Raw genomic sequence first — 14,829 nt, forward strand, 5'->3', positions numbered from 1 at the left:
TAGAATGTGGTTTTGACCCGACAAGCTTGCATGCTTGTTTATTATGGGTAACTTAAACACATTCTGGATTTTGAGACAATAATGATATGGTTTGACCCGTTTCGGCTAAAAGGTGTAAACTAGTTACATAAGCCGATCCGAACGCGAAAGTGCGTAACGGGTAACCATATGAAGCATATGCAAGTTCCCTGAGTTAAAATGCACTAAATATGTTGTGACATCAGTAAGATATCTTCTATTATGCCCAAGATGATTTTAAACGCAAACTATGCCTCATAAGGGCATTTTGGTCATTTAAAAGGGTATAAAAAAGTTTAATTTGAAATCTGAGTTACAGATCTGATTTATTTAGTAAATATACTTAATTTAATAAGTTATAACAGTAGGGTATCATGTATATGTGAAATTTATTAATTATAACCATTTTATGCACCGAAGGGGCATTTTGGTAAGTTCACATAAGCCTAAAAGGTTAAAACTAGAAATCTGAGTTTAAAACCTTTGTTTACTGTTATAATATAAAAATTTACTGAATATATCTGTAGGTATCAAACCTTATATATATAAACTAGTTTTGATACATACTATGTCGTAAAAATGCTTTAAAAGGCGATTTGGAGCCATTTCCGGGTTTTGTATAGAAAGCTGATATTTTTATAATTCCAGAAGGCTCAAAATAATTTATTTACTATATTAGATCAGCAGAAAAAGGTTTGGGGTCAAAAGGATTTATAAAACTCATTTTATAGCCCAAAAGGGCAAAACCGACAATAACCGAATTAAGCTTAAGACTCTAAGTTATGCTCAGCCTAAAAATAAATAAAAATCTCCAAAAATCCCAAAATATTATTTTATATTAGTAGGTAAAAATTTTGATATTAAAATTTGGGTTTAGATAAGCTATATGCTAATTACACCATTTATTTACTAAAAATGCTTCCAATTACGCTAATGAGCATAACTCTAAATCTAGACCTCAAACTGATGTCAAATTTTTGGTACAAGTTTATAAATTAGTAACTAAGGTGTCTACTCTTTTATAATTTCAGAAATCATAGTTTAAGGTGGAAAGGGCATAATAGTCAACATTTAAGCAATTAACGGAAACATGCATATGAATTAGATGCCTAATGAACCACGTTGTATAATCACAGAGGGTTATACTAACATGTAATTAGGTTCAAAAGAAGCTCTAAGGAAATCCTAAACTGGGCTTAAACGGGTCAGAACTGAAAGTCAAAGCATAAGTCAAACTATGCGACTTTCGGTTCCAAACCGAGCCTAAACTGAAAATTGTCGGGGTGAACATGTTTAGACATGTTCTTACATTATTTACCAAGTTATATTAATGATAAAACAGGTTGCATGGATCCTACATTGCTAATTATGCATTAATTTGAAAATAAGCATTCTGTTGACTTTTTAAAGTAAGCTTTAACCCGACAATTGACCTAGTTAGAGTGGGAATCTGAGAATACCCTTTTAAGGGTTTATTACCCACATAATTACCTACCTATAGGTATTTTTAATTCGAGATTTGACTGGATAATTATAGCTTAATCTCGAAGTCAAACCTTAATTACGACGGTTTGACTTTTAGCTAATTAACTAAGCCAATTGATTTAAAAAGGATTAGGAACACTTACAATGGTCCTAAGTATGCTTATGGAGCCTAAGAAGAGTTGGTTGCTGTCCAGGAGCTCCAGAGAAGTCTTGAACAAAATTCCAAGTTAGCAAGTAAAAATGCCACAACTTGTTCTTCTTATATAGTGCTCAAAATGCCACAAGATCTTGCCAAGCAACTCTACTAATGTTGTGAGATGATCCCAGGTGCCCCTATGATGCTATATACCACCTATCAAGCCCCTGATTTCGAAAACCACACTAATAAGGCGGTGTAACAGGCTGAACAGGCAGCTGTCCAAAATCCGCTGCCAACGACAGGCTTACGGACCGTAAGCCAAATCCCTTGCGGTCCGTATGCTCCTCTTACGGACCGTATGCTTATACGGTTACGGTCCGTAACCGACCCTGGTCTGATGCGCCCAGGTATGCTCCTTGCGGACCGTAAGCTTAGAGCCATACAGTCCGTAACCGATGACCAGAACCAAAAATTTTGCAAACTTCCAAGAATTGACCATGCACTTCTTACAAGTCCGAATCCCATGCATCTCTTTTCAATTGTGGGACCAAATACTCAGACCTTGCATGCTTTGCATGCACTTACACCACTTTGGCACTTTGTGTAAGGTATTTGAAATGTCGGAACATCAAGAATTCACTTTGGATTCTTATGGAGGTTGGCCATGCCTTATTAAACTAAACTCAACTTCTTTTAAACAAGAATTAAATCAGGATTTTGTAGTAACATTTCTAAAACCCAATTCCCATATAAAAATGGAACTTTATTTATTTAGGAATAACCGGCTAAATGTATCGGATGCTTATCATACTGATTTAAGGATCTTGGGATTTATAACTTGGGTTGCTCAGAGGTATTTTAATAACATGTTGCCCTTTTTAAATCCTGCCATACATCTTTATTTGATCCGGGTTCCTGACACGTTTGTCTTACATGACACGTGTCCTTATTTTATTGGGTATGATTTTACGAGGTGTTACATCCTCACCCCCTTAAAAGAAATCTCGACCTCGAGATTTACTGAAACAATTGGGGGTATTTTTCCTTCATGGTGGACTCTAACTCCCACGTATATTCGGGGCCTCTGCGGGCATCCCATTTCACCTTGACAATAGGTACATGCTTTCTCCGAAGCTTCTTAACCTGTTGATCCTCAATCGACAAAGGTTTTTTCCACAAATTTCAAGCTCTCATCTATGTGCACATCTGTGTGTGGTATGACTAGCGATTCATCAGCTAGACATTTCTTCAGATTGCAGACGTGGAATACATTGTGAATACCACAGAGCTCTTCAGGTAAGTTTAACTTATAAGCCACTGTCCCTACGCATTCGATGATCTCAAATGGTCCTGTATTTCTCGGGCTTAACTTACCTTTCTTACCAAATCGCATCACCCCTCTCCAGGGTGATACCTTAAGCAGGACTTTATCACCAACCTCAAACTTTAGAGGTTTTCGTCTTTTATCCGCATAGCTCTTCTGCCTATCCCTGGCAGCTTTCAAGCGGTCATGGATCTGGACAATCTTGTCCGTCGTTTCAAAGACTAGGTCAGGACCTGATAACTGAGCTTTTCCTACTTCTGCCCAACAAATAGGCGTTCTGCACTTTCTACCATATAATGCCTCAAAAGGCGCGGCCTGAATGCTGGTATGGTAGCTATTATTGTAGGAGAACTCGACCAATGGTAGATGCTTATCCCAACTTCCACCTAAGTCAATTACACATGCACGTAGCATGTCTACCAGAGTTTGAATGGTACGTTCACTCTGGCCGTCCGTCTGAGGGTGGTAAACCGTACTGAAATTTAAGCGCGTGCCCAAAGACTGCTGGAAACTTTTCCAAAAGTGTGACGTGTATCTGGTATCTCTATCAGAGATAATGGCCACTGGTACTCCATGCAGAGATACAATCTTATCAACATACAATTGGGCTAACATGTCAGAACTGTATGTTTCCTTAATAGGTAGGAAATGTGCTGACTTAGTCAGTCTATCTACTATCACCCATATAGTATCATTTCCTTTCTTTATCTTTGGCAAGTTGGTGATGAAATCCATCGTCACCATTTCCCATTTCCAAGTGGGAATTTCAGGCTGTTGTAGCAAACCTGACGGCTTCTGGTGTTCAGCTTTGATTTGCGCACACGTCAAACATTTAGCTACATAGGCAGCTATAGACTTCTTCAAGCCTATCCACCAATAATTTGCCTTCAAATCCTGGTACATCTTATCAGCTCTAGGATGAACGGAATATTTGGAACTGTGGGCTTCCTGAAGGATGACATCCCGAAGTCCTCCATAAACAGGAACCCATATTCGTCCATTTAATCTCAGGATTCCGTCCTTGCCATAGGATAATTGTTCTTCAGTTACTCCTAGCTTTTCATCAGGATAGTTAGCTTCCAACATAGCTTCCTTTTGTGCAGCTAACAACCTTTCATTCAAACTGTTCTTGATTTCAATGCTCTTGGCATTGATTCTTATCGGTTTCACTCTTTCTTTTGTACTCAAGGCATCTGCGACTACATTGGCCTTGCCTGGATGGTATCTTATTTCGCAGTCATAATCATTCAAAGTTTCCATCCAACGTCGCTGCCTCATGTTTAAATCCTTCTGATTGAACAGATGCTGAAGGCTTTTGTGATCTGAATAGATCACACACTTAGTTCCATACAGATAATGCCTCCACAGCTTTAGTGCGAATACAACGGCACCCGGCTCCAAGTCATGGGTGGTGTAGTTCTTTTCGTGCACTTTTAATTGGCGCAAAGCATAGGCAATGACCTTGCCGTTTTGCATAAGCACACACCCCATCCCGGTGTGTGATGCATCACAATATACTACAAACTCATCAATTCCTTCAGGTAACGTCAGCACTGGAGCGTTGCTCAACTTCTGCTTCAAAATATTGAAGGATTCTTGCTGCTTAGGCCCCCAATCGAACTTGCTATTCTTGTGAGTGAGAAGAGTCAGGGGTGCTGCAATTCTTGAGAAGTTTTCAATAAAGCGTCTGTAGTATCCTGCCAATCCTAGGAAACTGCGAATCTCCGTAGGCGTCTTCGGCTCTTACCAGTTCATAATAGCTTCAATCTTAGCGGGTTCTACTTGGATACCACACTCACTAACAACATGTCCAAGGAATTGGACTTCACGAAGCCAGAATTCACACTTAGAAAATTTGGCATAGAGCTTTTCTTGATGAAGCAGTTTCAGAATGCAACGAAGATGCTTCTCATGGTCGGCTTGGTTCTTCGAGTAAATGAGGATGTCATCGATGAAGACAATGACAAATTTATCCAAATAAGGCTTGCAGACGCGATTCATGAGATCCATGAATGCAGCAGGTGCATTAGTGAGCCCAAAAGGCATCACTAGAAACTCGTAATGACCATAACGAGTCCTAAATGCAGTCTTGTGCACATCTTCATCTTTAACCTTTAACTGATGATAGCCTGACCTCAGATCAATCTTGGAAAAGTAGCTTGCTCCTTGTAACTGATCGAATAGATCGTCGATCCTGGGCAAAGGATACCTATTCTTGATAGTGACCTTGTTAAGCTCATGGTAATCGATGCACAAACGCATCGACCCATCTTTCTTCTTGACAAACAAGATTGGTGCTCCCCATGGAGACGAGCTAGGTCTAATGAAACCTTTGGCTAGCAAATCATCTAACTGCGTCCTCAATTCCTTTATCTCTGTCGGTGCCAACCTGTAAGGTGTTCTTGCAATAGGCGCTGCTCCTAGAATGATGTTGATTCTGAACTCTACTTGTCTATCTGGTGGCAAACCAGGTAGTTCTTCCGGGAAAACTTTGGGGTATTCAGAAATGACTGGAATATCTTCAATCTTGGGTTTCTGCTCATCAATGGTCACTTGTGCCATATAAATGACACAACCCTTCTTTAGACATCTGGATGCCTTGAGCATAGCCACCTGCTCAGGCAATCCATGCTGGGTATCTCCCTGAATGGTAAGTGGCTCACCAGACGGAGTCTTGATCACCACTTGTTTCTTGTTGCATACAATCTGGGCTTGGTTATTCGATAACCAATCCATGCCTATCACTATATTGAAACCGACTAGCTTAAACGGAAGTAAGGACAAATGAAAAGAGTGGTTCCTAATGGATATGAAACATGCATCTAAAACGGTTGATGCGGTTTCTATGGTTCCATTAGCTAATTCCACTTCATACTTCACACTTAAGGCTTTAACAGGCATTTTCAATAACTCACAAAACTTATTATCTACAAACGATTTATCTGCTCCAGAATCAAACAATACTCTTGCGTAGATATCATTAATAAGAAAAGTACCTGTTATGACATTATCATTCTGGATCGCTTCCTGTGCGTTCATCTGAAAGACCGTCGCATTGGTCTTCTTCCCTTCATCAGCTTTCTTCGCAGCTTTTGGGCAATTTGTCTTGATATGCCCTTTTTCATTGCAACTGTAGCAAGTTGCATCCTTCAGTTTCTTGCACTCTAGGGTCTTATGCTCAGAAGATTTGCAAATCCCACATGGCCTCGGCTGAGACTGGGATTTTGAGTCGTATCTGCACTTCCCAAAGTGGTGTTTCTTGCAGACCTTACACTTGGGCTTATCTCTAGACTGATGCCCATCCTTCTTAGATTCACCTTCTTGTGGTCATTGTTACCTCGGTGCTTCTTGCCTGAGCGTCGTGAGTTGTCATCATCGCGCTTTCTCTTCTCAGCATCCGTGTTCCTCAGCGATCTCTGCCGGACCGCGTCCAATGTGAGGGACATGGATATATCAGCTACAGACCTGAATGTAGTTGGCCGAGAGGCCTTCACACTTGCCTTGATTTCAGGGGCTAAACCCCCAATAAAACGAGTTATTCTTTTGGGTTCCGGGGTCACAAGATAAGGAACCAACCTTGACATAGTATTGAAGCTCGTGAGGTAGGCTTGGCAATCCAGGTTTTTCATCACTAATGACAGAAAATCAGACTCAATCTTTTCAACCTCATGCTGAGGGCAGTAGTTCTCTTTGATTAGTGCCACAAACTGTTCACAGGACATATTGTACAATGAGATTTTCCCTGTAGCTTGGATCAGGGACCTCCACCAGGCTAGGGCCTCACCCTTGAAAGAATGGGACACAAACTTCACAATGTCCTTTTCAGCATACCCACTAATATCGACCACAGTGTCCATCTCATCCAACCAAGTCATGCAATCCACAGCCCCTTTCTCCCCAGTGAAATCTTGGGGCTTGCATGAAACAAATTACTTGTATGTGCAACCTTTGGCACGAGGTTTATCATCAAATACAATCTTCTTGGATGGAATACTGTTTTGGTTTGAAGAATGTCGATCATCATCCTTCTTTGGTTCCTCTTTCTTAGGCTTAGGTTGGATAGAGGGTGGCTTGCTGTGAGCTTCAGAATGAGTCTTAAGCTTGGAGTGCGGTGCAGATAGGGTCCTACTTCGAGTCTCACTAGACTCACTATTCTGCCGATCCAAAGCCCTTGTAACAGCATTATTAACTAGTGCTTGCAGCTCTGCACTAGTCAGCTGTATCCTAGCATTATCGTGGTTTTCCACCGGATGACTATTCACTTCATCCGACCCAGCCATGTAGCTTCAATTGCTACATATAGAAAATAATAGGCAAGGTTTTATTTAGAAGATTTTACAGCATTTGATGATTTATTAACCATGGTTTTAATAGCCATTTTTGGTCAATTTGTTAATTATTTATATGTTCAGGACCTTTATTATAATCCTATATTTTAATTTAATAATAGCACAAAAGGGCATAGTCATAAAGACAAATTTAATATATAAACCGAGACTTTTACGGAGTTAAGGTATTAAGGCTCTAATCAAAGTTTATTGCCTTATTCTAGACAGGGAGTTATAAGCTACAACTGTCTTTAGTCCAAAAGGACATTAGTTATAGCCCGTAGGCATTTCATCCTTAAGGGATGGTTATATAATTAAGGGAATTTAAATAACCCAACTAAAAGATGACCTATGTGATTTTATCGTATCACAGTTTGTCATGAATGTTAACATGCTTTCAGATGTTAACAAGAATTGGAATCTTTTGCATAGGTTTTACCATCTTGGCCATGTCTGCAACGACATATAAACTAGGTTTTACCTTTAAGATTCTTTTAATAATTAACGCAAAACAGTCCTAAATTGAGATGTTAATATGGATCTGAATCTAATTATGGAACTACCATCTTGGCCCTGTCTTATAATGACATATGGCTAGGTCTTGTCCTTTTTAGATTTTGCCATTTTAATATAATGGTAGATCTTTTAATAGGAAAAGTTATTTTTATTTATTTTATGTTTCATGCACATAATTAATAACAAACAAAATGAAAATTTAAATTAAACATTTCATTAATAATTCAACAAGTACATTTTTGCCCTAAACGGGACTTCTACAAAATAACATGCCCATGCAGGGGCGAAATTAACAACAAACCCACGCAGGGGTTAATAAAAGACATGCCCACACAGGGGCAGAGTACAAAAAGACAAGCCCACGCAGGGGCTGAGTACAGAAGCAAAAGTCCACGCAGGGACTTGATTACAACTAAATAAAATAAATAACAAAAGGTCTTCAATGACCCCTTCTCTTGGACTTCCCTTTGATCAGGTCTGACAACCCCTTGAAGAAGCCTCGAGTGTTACTGCGCTTCGTTTGAATATCCCGTTCACATCGGTCCAATCTATCGAGGACCTCTCATTGACGTTCCAGCGGGATTAGCTGCGGCGGCTGGTGATGCAGTGGTTGAGGAGGTGGAGGGTGCTGGTACACATAAGGTGGGTACCCGGTAGTCCAAGGACCACCATAGGGCCCTTCAGGGTGACGAGCATTGTAGTCTCACGCCTCCTGGTATGGGTCCACATTGGCATAGTTGTAGCTGTTGTGGCCCGGTAGCTCGAATGGGTTATATGCCGCTGAACCGGCATATGCATGGATTGGGTTATCAAAACCCAATGGTGGCACCACAGGTGCAGAGTTTGCCTCTGAGACGGGGTTTGATGGCCCCCCCATCTGCGGGTCTTCTTATTGGAGTGACGGATAATGACTGCCACTCGAGGGTTGAGGAGTGCTGATGCGGACTCCTCCTCGCACGGACATCCGCGCATTTAACCTTCTCCGCCTCGGTGGTTCCGGAAGCGGTTGCTCCACTGGTGGAGGTGGTGGCGGAGTAACTGCCACAAATTGGGAATCCTCGGAAGGATCCTGCTGCTGGTGCTGCTGCTGCTGGTATGGAGACGAGTGTTCAGAGGGCGTGAAATACCAGTCCCACTGGTTAAACCTCGCCTGGTAGCTATCCGGACCACGGTAAGGCGATCCGTGAAACGAGGAGCCATCCGAGATCTTGATGGGATGGTTTGGGGTCCCGGTTGCAGGCTCCACGGGATCCGTATCGTCATCCATATCGTTGTTACCCGAAAAATGATCTTCGGGTCCTAGTGGGTTAAAACCCACGGGTTCTTGAATGAAATTAGCCGGGTTGAACCGGCTCTGAAAAGCATGGGTAGGGTCACCAAAAGAATGTGCGAGTTTGACCGCTACAAAGGTATGAAGGAAGGCGGAGGGTTGTTGGGCTCGTTTTCGGATTGCGGCCCAAAAGAATGTAGGTAAGACAGTGAGGAAGTTAGGGAGACTGATCGCCTCTCGGGTTCAACGTAAACCCTCAATGGCTCCTGAGGGCTAGTGCTCATTGTGATCGAGGGTGTACGCCGGTGAGAAGGCCCGGCTTCATGGTCATGGCTAGTAAACGGAGCCTTACCTCGTCCTCGTCTCATCCTCGGCGGCATTTTCAAACCTGTCAACAAAACATAGATAACAACAAAATATATAATATGAAATAAAAGACAAAATAAAAATAAAACAAAAAAAGAATTTGTCCTATGTTCTTTGTCTAGACTCGGAACTCGAGGAATGTGCAATTTGTGCAGTGAGATTAAACACAAAAGGCTAGTGTTTAATTCACTCAGTGTTGGCTCTGATACCAACCTGTCACACTCCTATTCTTCCACGTGTCACCGGTGGGCCCAGTGGGGAGTATCGTGACGTAGTTGATATCATTATAGTCAAACAACACAAATTTAATATGCACATCGGAAGCAAAAAGATAGATTTATTTCAACCAAATAAAATTGTAATATGGAGTATCACAAAGTAGTTGAAACAGATCCATAGACGGATCAAAAGAAAAAGGAAACATGTTCAACAGATTTAATTGCATCCAAGCTTGCGAGACTCTAAGTGATGCTAAGGAGAGGCCAGCCTATTACGCGTAGTACCTGCACTTAATCTTTTTGGAAAAATACGTCAGTTTACACTGGTAAATACAATTTAACTGACTCATTTAAAAAGGTTTGAAAATTGATTTGAATGCACATGGCACAAAAGATTTTTATAACTTGGGATAATTATTTAAATATAAACTTGTAAAAGATTTACATGTTTCTTATGCGTCTAGTAGCCCGGGTCTACACCAGGTTAAAGATCAATAGACACACCACATGGTATAGTCCCGCAGCAGTTTCCCCCGAGTGTGTGTTTGTAGCAAAAAAAAAAAAAAAATAGCCAAGTTTTCTAATCTAGCTCGCTATCCCCTTTTAAATTTAGTAAATATCTAAATAACTAACTATCCGCAATTCATGCCCTCTCCCCACGATCTCCATAACGTTCACCATGGTCAAGCACGTGCGGAATAAAAGAGAATATGCTCCAGGAATATCGCCATGACTAAGTCCAAGCACGTACTCCTGCAAAACAATTCCATATTCAAAGTAGACAATCGTTAGTGTAAGGATCACTATGATGATCCTGGATCCTGATTCTACAATACTCTCCGAGGATCACTAATTCAGACAGAATTAAGGATCCTTAAACCCGACAGCAATTGAGGATCACTGATCACAGGAAAATCTTCCCCTAACAATTGCCCCCAAAATACAAGGAGTAAAAATGTAAATAACGAGTTGTATTTTCTGTTCTTATCCGCAACGAATCAACGGATAACTAGCCATTGAAGATGGACTAGCTGTTACAAGCCTGACGTCACTGAAGTGACTATCCTGCAAAAACATTATTATAAATTGAAGTTAGGGATAGAGATCAATTTGCATTTAAATTCGAGAAAGACTCCCTTTAAATCCTCATTCGAAGATCAAGCAGGTATCTCTCTTCCTCTTCTCCCTTTACGTTTTCTTTTCCTGTTCATCTTCTTCTCTACCATCATGACTAAAATGATGCTAAGATCCTCCCCAGCTAAGGATCACACAAAAGACAGTCCTTTTAAGAGCCAGGGGATCATTGAAGATTCCATGAAAGAACGATGCTGCTTCACTGATCCACAAATAGACAGAATCCGTCATTGCTTTCCGGCAAGTACCGTTTTCAAAACCTTTGACCCCACCCTTCTGAGCGATTTTATTTCTGAAACCTGGGTAGCTTTCCCGGTCACTCCATTCACAATAGGATACACATACCCTTTCCCTGAATTCACCCAATCTTTCTTTTCCCTCACCGGCATCTCCTATATTCAAGCTATGCCAATGATGTGGAGGGTCTTGATAACCCTTGAAAGAATCATTGAGCAACAAGGCATTGATCTGGAATGTCGGAGTTGGCAGAGATGTACAACCTAGTGAGCCACGGATCCCACCGATATTTATTCAAACATAAACCCGGCGAAGAACACCCCGTCCTCAAGACTACCAAAAATGATACCAACTGGAAAAAGGAGGTTCTTCTTTGTCAGGAGGGATACCATTCCAAACGGGAAGGATTTGCCAAGGAAGTGGGCCACCCATGGTAGGATAGAGGATCCTTAGAAGGATCACCGAATAAGCTTGCTTCTGATGAGGATCACTAACATGTTTTCGTTTCTTTTGTGCAGCTATCTCTATTTCACACATTATACCATCACCTGCCACCAAGGAGAAGCTTGCTGCTTTCAGAAAACTTAATCCTACAACAAGGTCATTTCAAGCCATTACCCAGGATTCTCAAGAAGTATCCTCAGGTTCTGTAACAATGTCAAGTAAGTATCCTGTTTTTTGCATAATTAAATGTTTAATTAAATAGTTAAATAAAAATAGGATAAGGATACTTATCTGTTTTGGATGTGTAGGTGTTGAAAGTCATCAAAGTCTGCTTCTCGCTTTAGTGTCACTGATCTTGACACCGTCTGATCCGGAAAGAAAAAGTCTGCCGCTAGCCCCTCCGTCATAGTCCCCAAAGCAACCACTTCAAAAGGAAGAGGTGGGAAGAAGAGAAAAGCTGCCGGTACCCTTGAAGGCATTCCCCTGATCCAGCATCAGTTCGAGGAATACGCTGCTGATGTAAGAATAGCTGATCCTTAAATGTGATTCTTGTACATGATCCTTCCATACTGAGAGTAAAGGATCTTAAATTGTATCTTCTCTTTTGCAGAAATTTGCTGAAATTCGGGACTACGTTGGGAACGTTGAAGAGCTTGAAGAAAAGTACTCGGACCTTCAACAAGTGGCGGTGCTCAAGGATCACAAGATTGCCTCCCTTGAAAAGGACCTCAATGATGCCAAAACTCAGGCGGTTGCAGCTCAGATCAATGCTGACTATGAGAAGCACGAAATCATGGAGGATGCTAAAGTCTCTGCTGCCATTTCCATGTACAAAACCAAGTTGCAGATGGCCCAAGAAGCTCGGGATCCTAATTTTGACAGGAGCAACTGGGATATGGAGGGCTGGAAGGCTAGGCTGGCTGAGTTGGAGGACGAAGAGGAGGCTGATGAGGTTCTGGCAATTTAGGCGACCAACAGCGGCAAGGATCAGGGTGGAGAAGCAGGTGGAGCTGGTGAAGGTGATGCAGCGAAGGTGTAAGCTGCATGAATGGGCGATGATGGACACTTTTAGACATAGCCAGAGCCCATTTTTTAAGTTTGGTAGTTTGTTTTGTTGAACAATGATGGGTTGTATTTTGAACAATAGTTACTAGGTTTATGGATCAAGGATCCTCAGACAATAGGTAGGATAATAGGTGGTGGAGGGATCCTCTGTTTGGGGGATGAAGCCACTTGTTATCCTGCCGCCTTTAATTTCCTGCACTGTTATGACCACATGAACAATGGACACCCTTTGCCAACCCATGTGGATGGGCCACGTTTTGCTGGTAGAAATGTGGGTTGGCAATTTTGACAACCTTAAAAGGTTGAACATCTTGTGAATAAATAAAATTTTAACTTTTTGGCTTATCCTGCATTGTTATCCTTATGAATCCTTTAGTTTCCAACTGTTATTATATACTTTGTTTGAATAAGAAAAGTTAAACAAATTATGTTTAAGAATTTTAGGATATGATCCAGGATCAAATATCCTATAGTCGAAAAACTTTAGAAAGGTTATGCCGTTTTAGGATCATTGGGTCTGTTGTCAAAGAATAAGGGTCACTTATATAAATGATAAATAAAATCAAAGTGATTTAAGGATCATACCTGAGGATCCAAGTTAGGATCCTAACTCCTTAACAATAATGATTATGATAATCCAAAAGACAAACCTTAGTGGAAGGTAAGGATCAAGGATCCTTGCTTGTTTAACCTCGAAAACCTGAAGTAGAATATAACTAGGGACTAAGCCAACATATAAGACAAGTTAGTGACTGGGGACAAGCCCAACAATTCTGGGGACAAGCCCAACAATTCTGGGGACAAGCCCAATATACTGGGGACAAGCCCAAAGGATAACTGGGGACAAGCCCAAAGGATAACTGGGGACAAGCCCAAAGGATCTTGTGTAAACTGGAGTATGGCCCTCACTGGCGACTATCCAAACTTAGTGACATGAAAATGCCAAAACCTTAGCTAACGTGAAAACGTTAGAAACCTTAGGAACGGATGTATGGTACGTCTACCATTATACGTAGGATCCCGGATACAGCCAGTACAATGAAATTGTCAGCCCCTAAAGTGAGTACTGGTCCCATTGCCATGAACTGTACCAGGATCATCGTGCGCTACTGGCGATACTGGGGACAGGCCCAAAAACTGGGGACTAGCTCAAAGAACTGGGGACAAGCCCAAATAACTGGATGCTTCTGTAGAGACTTATCCAAACCTTCTACAAAACTTAAAACAAGTGAAAGGAGGATGAAGGATCCAGGATCCTTATCCTTATATATACAGGATAATTAAGGATGGAAATAGTTTAAGATTGGATCATTACCAAAATGAGGATCCTTTGTCATGTAAGGATCCTTCGAGGATACTCGTTTGCTAAGGATCATGGATCCTTATCACATGAAGTATTTCTTCAAGTGGACAGCATTCCAGGCTCTTGGTAACAAATCACCTTCCATTGTCAGCAAACGATATGCCCCCTTTCCTGCTTCAGCTTCAATCAAATAAGGGCCTTCCCACTTGGTGCCAACTTTCCATCAGCAGGATTGGTGGTATTCTGAAATGCTTTCCTCAACACCATATCAACAACTTGGAATTTCCTGATCCTGACATTCTTGTTGTAAGCTCCAGCCATCCTTTGTTGATAACTGGCCATCCTTATCCTTGCCAAATCCCTGAGTTCTTCTATAGTATCCAGGTCTTGAACCAAGTTTTCAGCATTTCCTTCAGGATCACGGATAGTTGTTCTTGCAGTAGGAACCACCATTTCTGTAGGGATCACTGATTCTGCTCCAAATACCAAAGAGAATGGAGTTTGACCAGTAGCATTCTTGGGAGTTGTCCTATCAGCCCATAATACATAAGGCAGCTCTTCTGCCCATTTTCCTTTCTTGGATCCAAGTTTCTTTTTCAAGTTGTTGATGATGATCTTGTTGGATGATTCTGCCTGGCCATTAGCTTGTGGGTGGACTGGTGTTGATGTTATTATCTTAATCCCCCAGCTGTCACAAAAGTTAGTAGTTCTATTCCCAATAAATTGGGATCCATTATCACATACAATTTCAGAAGGGATACCAAATCTAGTAATAATATTTCTTTTGATAAAGGATATCACTTCTTTCTCTCTGACTTGAGCAAAGGCTTCAGCCTCTATCCACTTGGAGAAATAATCAGTCATAGCAAGCATGGATACTTTTCCACCAGGTGCCTCAGGAAGCTTACCAACTATATAGGATGCAAAAGTTCAGCTGGTTGATGAAGGATATTACTATGTCTTTGACAAGGGTCACATCTTT

The sequence above is a fragment of the Helianthus annuus genome, chromosome 17 (genome assembly GCF_002127325.2).
Source record: "Helianthus annuus cultivar XRQ/B chromosome 17, HanXRQr2.0-SUNRISE, whole genome shotgun sequence".
Lineage (NCBI taxonomy): Eukaryota > Viridiplantae > Streptophyta > Magnoliopsida > Asterales > Asteraceae > Helianthus > Helianthus annuus.